Source organism: Callithrix jacchus, chromosome 11 (genome assembly GCF_049354715.1).
Source record: "Callithrix jacchus isolate 240 chromosome 11, calJac240_pri, whole genome shotgun sequence".
NCBI classification, from domain to species: Eukaryota; Metazoa; Chordata; class Mammalia; order Primates; family Cebidae; genus Callithrix; species Callithrix jacchus.
In genome coordinates, this window is record NC_133512.1 from 98,196,780 (window position 1) to 98,209,394 (window position 12,615).

Here is a 12,615-nt window from a genome sequence, read left to right on the forward strand (position 1 = left end):
GATCCTCACAGTTAGAGGTGAGAGTCCACTGCAGCCAAGCCTGGGATGAACTGGTAAAAATCTGCCAGTATCCCCTGAGCAAATAGATTCCTCCACTGAGGGGATCACCCAAAACGTGGTAATGTGTGGCTGACGGGAGGTAGAACTGGGCTGTACACAAGGAAACCAGTAACCTGGTCTACTCCTGAGAGTGAGCTAGACACCTTGAGCCAGGATCTGCATAGAATTAAAACATGAAGAGCTGGAGACTAAAATCTTTGGCACTTTCCCTGTGGCCACCTAGGCAGGGACAAGTGTGTCTGGGGACATCAGTCTTCTCAGTGCCCATTGAGAGGTGGACTCCAGAGAGGAGCAGCGCTGGATCCCGGCTCCAACAGAACGACACCCTCCTCTTTGCACTGTCCAGGTCCCTCTGCTCAGACTGCAGGTCCAGCAGCAGCCTGCTGTCTCCCCACACTCTGTCCTTGTGATGCGTTACCTCTGCTTTACGGAGAGGATCGAAGCAGCCAGACCTCAGCTCCTCGGCTTCCCACCCTACCACAGAGACATCTCTCTTCAGCTGTTATCAGCCCCTTCCCTTCTGCCTCAGGGAAAACATTCTCCTCTTTTCTTCCAAAGCAAACCACCCCATCTGTACTCTTTTTTTTTTTTTTTTGAGACGGAGTTTCGCTCTTGTTACCCAGGCTGGAGTGCAATGGTGTGATCTCGGCTTACCGCAACCTCCGCCTCGTGGGTTCAGGCAATTCTCCGGACTCAGCCTCCCGAGTAGCTGGGATTACAGGCACGCACCACCGTGCCCAGCTAATTTTTTGTATTTTGAGTAGAGACAGGGTTTCACCATGTTGACCAGGATGGTCTCGATCTCTTGACCTCGTGATCCACCCGCCTCGGCCTCCCAAAGTGCTGGGATTACAGGCGTGAGCCACCGCGCCCAGCCCCATCTGTACTCTTGTCCCTATAACTGAATCGATTGAATTATTTCTCAGTCTTGTTCCTTCCCCCACCCAAAGCATGCCCAGTCTCTACCCTAAGTTAGGTTGTATTGGCCACTTTCCACTGAAGCTACTGCCATATTTCTCTCTGGAAAAAAGGAATGTTTATTTCCCAATTCTTCTTTCTCATATTTTCCTCATCCCTTAGATCTAATGAGTCACCAAGTCCTATATATTTTATCTTGAAAGTTTCTCTGCATTTCCTTTTTCTCCTCTGCATTCCTTTTCTTACTCTGTGTCACTGGGCAAGGTATTTAACTCTATATACTTCAGTTTCTCCTTCTTAAACAGGGATAAGTTTCTTAGGACAAATCCGATAACATGATAAACTGCCTAGTAGGCTATTAGAACATAGCCTACTGGGGGTTCAGAAAATAACACCAGTTCCTGTCCTTGTCTTTTGGCAAACTCCAAACCATTCTCTGTAATGTCTCCTAAATGATCTCCTGAAACAAATGGCCTGACTGGTTGCTTCATTTTAGGGCACAGGACTCCCTGTGGCCCACAGAACAGTCAGAATTCAGATGGTCATCGTGGTTCATGCCTGTAATCCCAGCACTTTGGAGACCAAGGCGGGCAAATCACCTGAGGTCAGGAGTTCAAAACCAACCTGGCCAACATGATGAAACACCGTCTCTACTAAAAATACAAAAAATTGCCGGGTATAGTGGTACACAGTTATGATCCAAGCTACTCAGGAGGCTGAGGCAGGAGAACCATTTGAAGGCAGGAGGCGGAGGTTGCAGTGAGTTGAGATCGCACTGCTGAGCTCCAGCCTGGGCGACAGCAATACTCCATCTCAAAAAAAGAACACTGCAGAACCTCTGTCTCTTTTGTTGGAGTAGCTGAGCCAGGCTTTTGGCCTACAGGGTTGAAGCAAGGGTGTGAATGAGCTCTGGTGTGGGAGAAACTGATTCTCCAGGGGAAAATACCTGCCCTACGTGGAAGTGCTGGGTGCTGTGATGTTTCTCCCTTGGTCTGGCCACCACTCCAGTGCACAAACTGCTGCTGTGGGAACGGAGCAGGGAGATGATAACTTGGGGTACCATTCGCTGTCTGTTTCTGGGTGTCTGCTATAGTACAGACCTGGTCCGCCCTGGAAAACCCCAGAAGCATTCTGCATCACAGCCTCCACCTTCTATTTGAGAATCCAGTAGAGTTGGAGAAATTACATAGATGCGGGAGAGGGAGCTAGATACCAAAAATATGAGGGATACCTATGGAACTGGTGCAGGAAGAGAGGGGAAGAAGTTATCCAGCCAGGTTGCAGCTGGGTTGGCCTGACCTGTAGCTTCCAGTTCCAGGGAAAATCATAGGTGGAATGGATGAAAAGAAACTGGAATATGACCAACAGCTTCTGTGAAGAACATAACAGCTTGTATGAATAGAAAAGGTGCAGTAGAGGGCACCCAGATTTGAACTGGGGACCTATTGATCTGCAGTCAAATGCTCTACCCCTGAGCTATACCCCGTACTTGTTGTAGGTGTCTAATAAGCACCTTTCATGTTGGTAGTCACACCCGGCAGTCCTGCAGCACATTGGAAGTTCCTACTTATTTCTAGAGAGTAAGACCAGCAACTGATTCTAACACAGACTCACCCCAGAAAAGTCCATCCCCAATTCCCAAACCCTAGCCTCTGCTCACATGCCTGTATGTCTCCCCCTTTCCCTCAGTCTGTGGTGACAGCAGCAGCTGGGATCAGCGTTTCCATTTACTGCCAAACAGTGTTTAGGTCTACATGTCTGATGTCTTCTTGTTTACACTATAAAATAGCAGTTTGGTGACACAAATTGAGACACATGCAATACTGACATCTGAAGTTATCTCTCAGTCGGGGATGTTTGCATTAAATCCAGTTCATGAAACAGTTAAGGACGTTCTTGGGCCTTTATTTGAGTTGTCCTGGGAAGCATCATGGAGACAGCATAGCATTAGGACCACACAGCACCTTCAGGTTTTGGCCAGAAAACTCTGCTGCTAGTGTGGAAAGCTCTACCCTGAACCACACCTCCATCTCCAGTGCATGACTGTTTTTAACCTTACATATATATATATTTTTTAATCTAAGTATCTTGTGCAACTGTTTTTGAAAGCCAAATACTACTTTTAAAGCTTATAATAAAAGAAACCTCAATCCTTTGTATTTCCCTCTTGCCACCCAGAGGCAGCCACTCTCCACCCTTTGGCTGTTTCTTCTAGTCTGTTTGCCTCTATAATTTTAAGTAATATAAATATGTCATAATATACTATGTATAATTTATCAAATTTAGATATCATTAGCTGACATTTTTGTAGATGAGGATTAAAACTCTTGCCTTCTTCCCTTCTGTTTTCTAATTTGTTTACTGTGTATCTCAACTTTTTAGATAAAATACTATATATTTACCCTCTGTTCAATTTTATCTTCCATGTTTTAATTATTATGGGGTCAATAGTTTTTATGGCCAATCTATATAACCCTAAGCTGAACAGAGAGTTTTGATAGAACTTTTTGTTTTTCCTCAAGTTAGTGATAGTCTCACATTTTCAACTGCCCAGTTTTCTTAGAACATCTGTGATTTCCCACAACCTTTCATTGCTCCATGAAATGCCTGTCAAAACAGCTTACCACATTGTAAAAGCTGTTAGATCATTAACATCTCCACTTCTTGTTTTCCAGTAACTCTGCAGCTTCCTGCTGTGTTTGCTCTGCTGGAGAGCCTTCTGCACAGCCCGTGCCCTGGGACTTCCTCCAGCCTCACCGGGACATTCTTCCCATCTCTGTCTCCTGCCTGTGAGTCTCTTCTTCCTGATTCCAAGTCTCGAATGCTTATTAATTTACTTCCTCATTTTGGCAGAGGATGTCTTCCAGTTGCTTTCTGGGACTGGTGAGTAGAGGTGCATTTTTAAAGACTTTACATGCCTCAGAATGTCCATAATTCTATTTACACACCTGATTAGCAGTCTGGGTACATAGATTTCTAGTTTAACTTACAATCCTTCATATTGTGAGGATTTTTCCTGTTGTCTTCTAGTGTCTAATATTGCTGTTGAAAAGTCAGGTGCAGTTGTGATCCTCTATCTTTTGTCTGTCACCTGTTTCTTTCAGTTTTTAAGCTTTGACGATCTTCCCTTTTGTCCTGATATTCTCTAATTATACTATGATGAAGATAATTTTTTATTCATTGTGCTGGGCATTTGGAGAATCTTTTCTAATGGATAGCCAAGTCCTTTCCTTATGCGTAATCTTCCTGTATAATCTCCTGTCCATCATGTTCTCTTTTTGGGACTTTTATTAGTGTGTGTTTGTTTGTTTGTTTGTTTGTTTGTTTTGAGACAGGGTGTTGCTCACCATAACGTTGAACTCCTGGCCTCAAGTGATCCTCCCATCTTAGCCTCCTGAATGGCTAGGCTTACAGACATACCCCATTATGACGAACTAATTTTTTTTCTTTGTAGAAACAGGGGTCTTAACTGTCCAGGCTGGTCTTGAACTCCTGGCCTCAAGTGATCCTCCTACCTGGGCTTCCCAAAGAGCTGGGATTATACACATGAACCACTACACCAAGCCTACTAGTTGTTTTTCACACATCTTGGTTTTAACCTCTGACTTTATTATTTTTATCTCTCTTATTATCTTTTCCTTTGTCTTTTTGTTTTATTTTACTTTCTGGGAAACTGCCTCACCTTTATTTTTCAAACTCTCTATTTAATTTTTTATATCCTCTATCCTTTTTTCTTAATTTCAAACATTATCTGTTCTCTAAGTGACCCTTTTTATGTGTCTTGTTTAACAGATGGAATACTTTCTCATATCTCTCTCAGGATACTGATTCGTTTCTTTGATGTTTTCCTCTCTTCCCAGCTAATATACAAGTGAACCAATGACCTGCAGTTCTGTCTGTGCAGGGATAATGACCAGTCAGATTCTCTCTTTTCAAGATGTTTAACATAACAGATGCCAAGAAAGGGAAAAGGAGCTGACAGCAGAGGGGGAAGCTGAAAAGACATGCAAAGAATGGCCATAAAAGATATGAGTATGTCGAATGATGAGTGATCAGAAACTCCGAGTGATGTGGTACAGGTGTTAGTAGAGCAGGAAAGCCGACGATCAGGTTGGCTGTCAGTGAGGTCCTGTTAGAGAAGGGGCAGTCTAGGCCTGAGTCCTAAAGCTTCATTAGTGATGTCAGAAGTCACAGTCCCAGCTTCAAAGGCCTCAGTTGTCTGAATATTTCTGGATCCCCACGAAAAGCCCATGACTCCTGTTTTATTCTCACTGCACACCCCTGCCTATGATGACCCTGAGACACTCCATGCCTTCTAACCCAGTGGCAATATCATCAGGGTGGGAGCTGGCTGGCTGCTCAGATGCCCCCCAGGCAGAGTCTCATCATAAGCACCATGTTTAGGTCTCACCTTTCTGCAATGTTTCAATTTCACCCAAAGCCACAGTTTCAAAAAATGAACATTATTTCACGACTCTGGATCTTCCCATTATAGAACTATTCACACTCCCTAATCAGGGCTCCCTTCCCACATTAGGACAGGCAGGGGGACTCCAGCAAGGCCGGCGTTAGGGTGGAGGTGGCTGTGCAGCCCCTGGGGTATTTGCTGCTCTAGGCCAGAGCACCCTACCTCTGCCTGCCCAGCAGCAGAGCCCCTCTCCAGGGATTATTCAGGTCCTGCTGGGAGGAACAAACAGCAAGTCACTGGACCCTTCCCCTTCAGATATGTTAGAAGGACTTCCTAAGTCCCCGTCAGCAACACATGTACAAACTGTCTGTTGGAGAAGGTACCTTCTACAGACATCAGATTCTCAGAAGGTGAGCTGATTTTCAAGTTACAGTAGCTCCGTAGCTACCAGAAGAGCCCAAGTGAGATCTGACGAAGTGGTTCTAGCCTCTCTATCCACCTGCCCTCCAAGGAGCTGAAGACTTCAGGCTGAGGAGGGCTGGCTGAAATGGTCGGAAGACGGGACTGAAAGGGAAGCAAGGCTTGGCCTCTTAGCAGGGGAGCACACCTGCTAGTAAGCCGAAGCCACTCTAGGTGTGAAGAAAGAGCCGCAGGCAAGAAGAGCATGGGGCTCAGCTCCCAGAGTCAGAGATACTGCTTGGCCAGCCCATGCCAGTGCTAGGGTACAGTAGCTGAGTGCAGACCAAAAGGCCTTGCTTCCAGTCTAAGCACCCTTCGTCTGGGCTTGCATTTAATCAGCAAAGACAGTTCTGCACTTCTCAGTTCTTTGACCCAAGAAGCCTCATTCTGAATCTGGAAAGTCTGTAAATAAAACTACGGTTAACTTTGAATATCACAGGTTTGAACTGTGGGTCCCCTTAACACAGAGATGGTCTTCTGCCTTTGCTGCCCCAAGACAGCAAGTCCAGCCCCGCCTCTTCCTCTTCTTCTTCGGCCTCCTCCGTGAAGATGACAAAGAATAGGACCTCTATGATGATCCACCTCCTCTTCTATAGTAAATACATTTTCCCTTCCTTATGATTCTCTGAATAACATCTTCTTTTCTCTAGCTTTCTTTATCGTAGGACCGCAGTGTATAACACATAGCACATACAAACCATGTGTCCATTGACTGTTTATCAGGAAGGCTTCCAGTTATCAGTAGGCTATTAGTAGTTATGTTTCGGGGGAGTCAAAAGTTATATCTGGATTTTTGACTGCAAGTTGGCAGGGGGGAGGGGTGTCAACACCCCTAATTCCCTCATTGCACAAGGGTCACCTGTATGCATTGTGGAGCCTTAATGAAGCCCACTTTAGCCTTGGCAAGTGCCTCATCCCAAGCTCCCATTTCTCCCTCTTGGCCCTACCCACATGGGCCCTTATCCCTCACCATCTTTAAATCTCATCTCCCGTTGTAAAGTCCAGATGAATGTAGCTTCCAGAAGTTACCTCAAAAAGAAGCTTTTCTATGTCTTGGGCCCTCAAAAAAATAAGAGTTAATTAAATTACCCAGTGCTCCTCTAAAGGAGAAAGGCAGTCATCTTGGGGATGATGCACTGTTTTCCCACCAGGCCAAGTCATAGACCCTGGCGTAGAGCAGACACAGCCTCTGCCTGGCCCAAGGTCTGCTCCAGAAAGTCAGGTAGACTCAGGGCTGTCCAGCCCTGCAGGCCCATCCCTCTCCTGAGCTACTTATGGGGGCTGGAAGTGTTAGTCTAATGGGGCTCTCCTTCCTAGAGGGGACCTAGAGAACCGGTGGTCCAGGGGTCAAGTGGGGAGGAGACGAGGGTGCAGAGCCAGAGTGCTAGTGCAGAGCCAGCCAATGAGAGACCTGGATGCAGAGGACATAGGGGAAAAAGAAGCCTGGAGAGCCAAAAAGGACAGAGGGTAGCTCTGAGCTGCATTGCATTGACCCATCTTCTGTGGCCTCCTGTTCCCCTGCTTGTCCCTGCCCCACCCTTGCTGCTCCACTCCCCAGGCTCCCTGTCCCCACGCACTGCAGGGCCCACTCTTGATGCCGGCCGGTGCTGAGGCTCCTCCCTCCTGCATGGCTCCTGCCTGTAGCTCTGCAAGAGCAAGGCCACGCTTCCTACATGAGGCTCCAACTTCCTTCCTCGCATCAAAACTTGCAAAGAAATGGACTGGCCCCTTAGAAGGTAGCAGTGTTTGTTTCTTAGGCTAATATGTTATGGGAGTAAGCAGATTGCAGCTACAATTATGTTGTTATGGACTATTTTACTCTTGTTTGGGGAGAAAACATTAAGCAGAATTGGGTTCAGATCTTTGCTTTTGTTTTTTCTTTTCTAAAATAGTGTTATAATTTTTTTGTTTGTTTTCACTCTTTGCTTTTAGCTGTTGTTGCTTTTGAGTCTATGGAGAGACTAGATGGAGTGAGCCCAGCAGAGCATGCTGGGCAAGAGAGGTCCTGCGTCCCAAATCAGAATTTCAAGTGGTACAAAATGAGGCAGTAAACCTGCATGTGGAGGTCCGATATCGCTTGCAGAAGTGAATTGAACAGATGTCTCTCTTTTGGTAAGGATGTGGTTTTATTGACTTGAAATAAGAATGTTCTCGAGCAACAGCTGGTCACCCATGGGATGCTGCCACAAGGAATAATTGAGCACTGACTCAGACACAGGGGAAACCACTGCCTCTGCCAGTCTTTCTCCCAGATTCCAGCAGTCAGCGTTGAGCATTTCACCTTGTTCACCTCCCTGGGAAGACGTTGCAGCTCACTTGCCCCAGTGGGCACTGGGAGGCTCTGCTCGGGTGGGAAACAGATGCCCCCCAACATGTACATCTGGTGTTTCCCATATGAAGCAGGTACAGGGGTCCTCACGTGAACACAGGGGCAGGGAAGTAGCCCCAGGGCATAGTGTGGAGCCTCGTATGGGGAAACAGGGATTAGGGAGGGGCAAGGAAGAGGAGTTGGCCAAGAGGTAGCAGGTGGTCATCTAGACGGTCATGATGGGTGAGGGGTCTGGCATCTCACTTTTCAGATGTGGGGATCTGGTAAATTTCGGTTTCTTATTACTATCTGGGAAGACTGCTGGTAGGTTTCCTGAGAACACAAATGTAAATTTTGCCTTGGGTTTCAAGAAGGAGAGGGTCAATTTCTAGGTTTATTCAAGAAAAACCATAAACCTCAGTTCTACAGGACAGTTGGGCCTGTTTCAAGGCTCTGAGGATAAGGATTAATGAGGGGACAGAGTCACCTGGAGAAGTTCACTGGGGCCTACAAGAAACTACAGAGGCTTTCTGGCAAAGCTCTCTGCTGTCTACTCTCTCTTCTCTCCTTGCAGGAAGATTCCAATACCATTCCAGACCCCAGAGGTGAAAAGGATTTTGTTCAATAAGTAGAAAACTGAAGGGCTGTGGGAGGCACATGGATTTTAACTAGAGCCCTCTTGGCCTGCAGGCAAATGCTCTACCTTGAGTTGCACCCTTCACTTGTTAGAACTGTTTCTGATAAGTGCCTGTGCAGCCACATCAACACCTCAGTTTCTTCTTGGTCAGTCCATCGGAACAGCCCCACTGCAGACAACCCATTCATGCTCTCCTCTTTCCCTAAACCCCAACCCCCTTCCACCTGTAGGCAATCCACAGGCCTACAGCTTCTCCTCTCAGTGGGAAAGACATCAGCTTGGAAAACCATTAACTTTATCCTAGAAAGGCTTTTTAAATGACCCAGCAGAGCAAGTCCTCAGACGGCCTTGGCCAACCCAGTGCGTCTCTCTTTTCTTGGTTGTAGTTCTCAGAATAACTGGAGAATGTGCCGGGAGTGCTGTGTCCTGAGATAAGGAGGAACTATCCTAAACCCGGACTCTGTTCCCCTCACACCTAGAACAGGACGTCCTGCAGCACGTTAGCCCAATGATCCAAATTGCCCTTGGGGTATAAAACCGAGAGCAGAGGGTGTTCAGGGTCCCTCAGCTGCAGTGTGAAGTGGGACACACAAAGGTGAGACTCCCTTCTGCCCTGGGCAGCTTCCTGAGCCTTGGGGGACCAGCTCACCCGAAATCCCAGGCTTCTGTTGTCCCTTGCCTGTCTGAGGAATAAAGTTGCTTTGCTTAACTTGCTGTGTGAGTGTTGTGTCTCCGGACTTGAGCAAGTGGTACAAACTGCACATTAATAATTGGTACATGCTTCATAAGTAGTTGCTTAATTTTGCAGCCCAGGAGATCATCTAGTGTTTCTGTGATGTGGGTTGATGGAATGAAAGAAAAATAAAACTTCTCAGACCTAACAAATCAGAATCTCCAGATGGCATTCTGGTGCTCAGACATGTTTGGCAACTTTGATTTTAGTCTGTACTTGCACGTTATATGCCTGAGAGAAAAAATGAAGACTGACATTAAAGGCCTGCCTGAGTTCACACATCACCTTAATAACAAGACCATAGCTAGAACCACATTCCTGGTTTTGGGACTTGCCTGAGTTCACACATCACCTTAATAACAAGATCATAGCTAGAACCACATTCCTGGTTTTGGGACTTTTCATTGGCCCAGCGCATAGATGACTAGATTCCTTTCCGTGTCTTCTTTCTCCACTTCCTTCCTACCAACCTCCCCTTAATCTGCCATAGGACCTGGGGCAACCTGAAGGTACTGATTGGTATGTGTCTCCGGTATTTAAAAGAGACTCCTCTCAGGGGGCACCTGGATTTGAACCAGGGACCTCTTGATCTGCAGTTAAATGCTCTACCCCTGAGCTATACCCCCTCAGCTTCTAGGAGTATCTAATAAATACCTTTTCACCTGTGTTGCAACACACATCTATGCATTGAAATTTACATTGACTCTTAGACAGTTTTAGAGATTTGGAAATTTTGCCTCACAGCAAATTAGCCCTTTTGGCCCTCTTCTTCCTTATATATCCCTCCCTACTTGGGCCCCTAAAAGGCCCCTCAGCTCACAACTTGCCATCTCAGGGCTGCTTTGAAGGCACTTGCTTGAAGAATCATCGCCAAGAGCTTGGCCACTCCTTTCTTCCTTCATCTCCTCCTTAAAGTCCACCGACTTGAATATGTACCCACATCCTCTTGCAGATCAAGAGGTCCCTGGTTCAAATCCAGGTGCCCCCTGGGAGCAGTCTCTTTTAAGTACCGGAGACACATACCAATTAGTACCCTCACCCCTACCCTGGTGGATGGATTTGGGGGCTTTTCTGTCCATCTCCTCTCTTTTTATTCTCATCTCAACTATTCTTGGTTTTTTGCAGGGTCTGGACTAAACCCAAGAAAGTCCATACCAATAATTTGAATCATTTGACCCCCATCGTATAGCCCAGGAAGTTTCCCCAGCTGTCCCAAAGGGTCTCGGGCCAGAAGCACAACTGGAGCAGCAAGAACAAGAAATGTCTCCTCTGCTGGGCAGACCTCTGCCCTAAGGCCCAGCACCACAGGTCCTGCAAAGTGAACCTGGCCCCTGGCCAACATCCTACATTAAGGCCACTGCTGACATCAAAAGGCTATACAGATCTCAAAAATGTAGAGAAAGAACACCCACCCAAAGGATCCCATGAGATGGTGGCAGCGCCTGTGATAACTGTATCATGGAGACCAAAGTCAGAATGCAAAGAAGCTCACAAAGGAAAATGCAATCTCTCTGTGTTTTTCTACAGTGCCAAACACAACATCGAGCATAAAAGTTGGGATGCAATAAATATTTATTGGAGGGAAGTAAACAAAGCAAAATGGGCTAAGATAACTAACAATGGAGTTAATATAAATTACTTGAGGTAGCACCAGTCAAATGAACTCTGTTGCTGTTTTGGTGTTCAGTTCTTCAAACCTAAGCATGCGTATTCTTCTGAACTCAGATTCTATCTTTCTCGCTGGAGGAGATGAGCCAGTTCACAGCCACGTGGAGCTCTGTCACTGGCTACTCTCTTGGTCTTCTGGCTTCCTCAGCAATGGTCCACTCTTATTGAAAAGGGGAAAGGCAAGGAAAGAATTAAAGAAATCCTCATATTAAAATTCTTTTTGTTAAAACAGTAAGACTAGTTAAAAGTCCCAAAGTCTACAACCAGCAACCATCATATTTAATGGTGCAGCGTTAGAAGCATTCTCTTAAAAACGAAACAAGACAAAGATGTGTGGTAGTTTGTTTCTATTTAAAACCACCGAAACCTAGAGCTAGTGCATTTAAGATAAAAAAATAATAATAATAAGGTTTTTAGGCGGAATAGAAGAAACAGAACACCCATTATTTCAGTGATACTGTGATTGTGCAGTTCTTGGATGTTGTCTTACGTAAGTACAATTTAGATCAGTTGGTTAATAGTGTGGTTTATATTCTTACTGACTTTTTTGCTTGTTTGTGCTACTCATTACTAAGGAAAGAGTACTAAAATCTCCAGTTAAAATTGTGTTTGTCAGTTTTCTTTGTGCTTCTCTTGGTTTTTGCTTTATGTATTTTGGAACTCTGTAATTAGGTACATATACATTTAAGATTCTTACATCTTCTTAATGAATTAACTCTTTTATCATTATGAAATATCCATCTTTATCGCTGGAAATATTTATTATTATAAAGTCTACTTTGATAATATAGCCTCTCTCGCTTTCTTATAATTGGTGTTTGCATAGTCTTTATTTTTGTGTTTGTTTACTTTTATCTGTATTTTTTGGTTTAAAACGCATCTTGACCTGGGCAACACAGTGAGATCCTGTCTCTAAAAAATAAAAATTAAAAATTATCCAGGTGTGGTGGCATGCACCTGTAGTCCCAGCTACTGAGGAGGCTGAGGCAGGAGGATTGCTTGAGACTGGGAGGTCAAGGCTGCAGTGAGCTGTGATCATGCCACTGCACTCCAGCTTGAGTGACAGAGGCATTTATTTGAGTGATTGAGAAATTTATTTGTCTCAAGTAAATAAAATGCATTTCTAAAAAGTAGCCTATTTAACAAAGACATGGAATCAGTGTAGTTACTCATAAATGGTGGATTGGATGAAGGAAATGTGATACATACACAACATGAAATACTACACAGCCATAAAAAAGAATAAAATCTGGGCCTTTGCAACAACATGGGTGCAGATGGAGGCATTATCCTAATCAACTTAATACAGGAAATTTTTTTACTGCATATATTTAGAATATCTGTTAATGAGGGGCATCAACTTTTAGGATTGTTATGTTCTCTTAATCAATTGACCCCTTATCAATATGGAATTGCTATCTTCG

At 45.1% G+C, this 12,615-nt stretch overlaps 1 protein-coding gene across 19 annotated transcripts in view; it reads left to right on the plus strand.

The window, feature by feature from the left end:
• Positions 1-11,979, plus strand: part of LOC103794958 (zinc finger protein 746) — a 47,969-nt gene extending 35,990 nt beyond the window's left edge. For 4 of the 19 annotated variants that reach the window (XM_078343523.1, XM_078343526.1, XM_078343530.1 and 1 more), the window contains 5 exons: positions 3,654-3,861; positions 4,839-6,440; positions 7,404-7,581; positions 7,778-7,957; positions 10,649-11,979. The gene's annotated coding sequence lies outside the window, so the exon portion shown is untranslated. Of the gene's footprint in view, positions 1-3,653; positions 7,582-7,777; positions 7,958-8,727; positions 9,500-10,648 lie in introns of those variants that run through there. The other 15 variants (XM_078343521.1, XM_078343525.1, XM_078343528.1 and 12 more) reach the window with 9 other exon arrangements.
• The last annotated feature ends 636 nt before the right edge of the window (positions 11,980-12,615 follow it).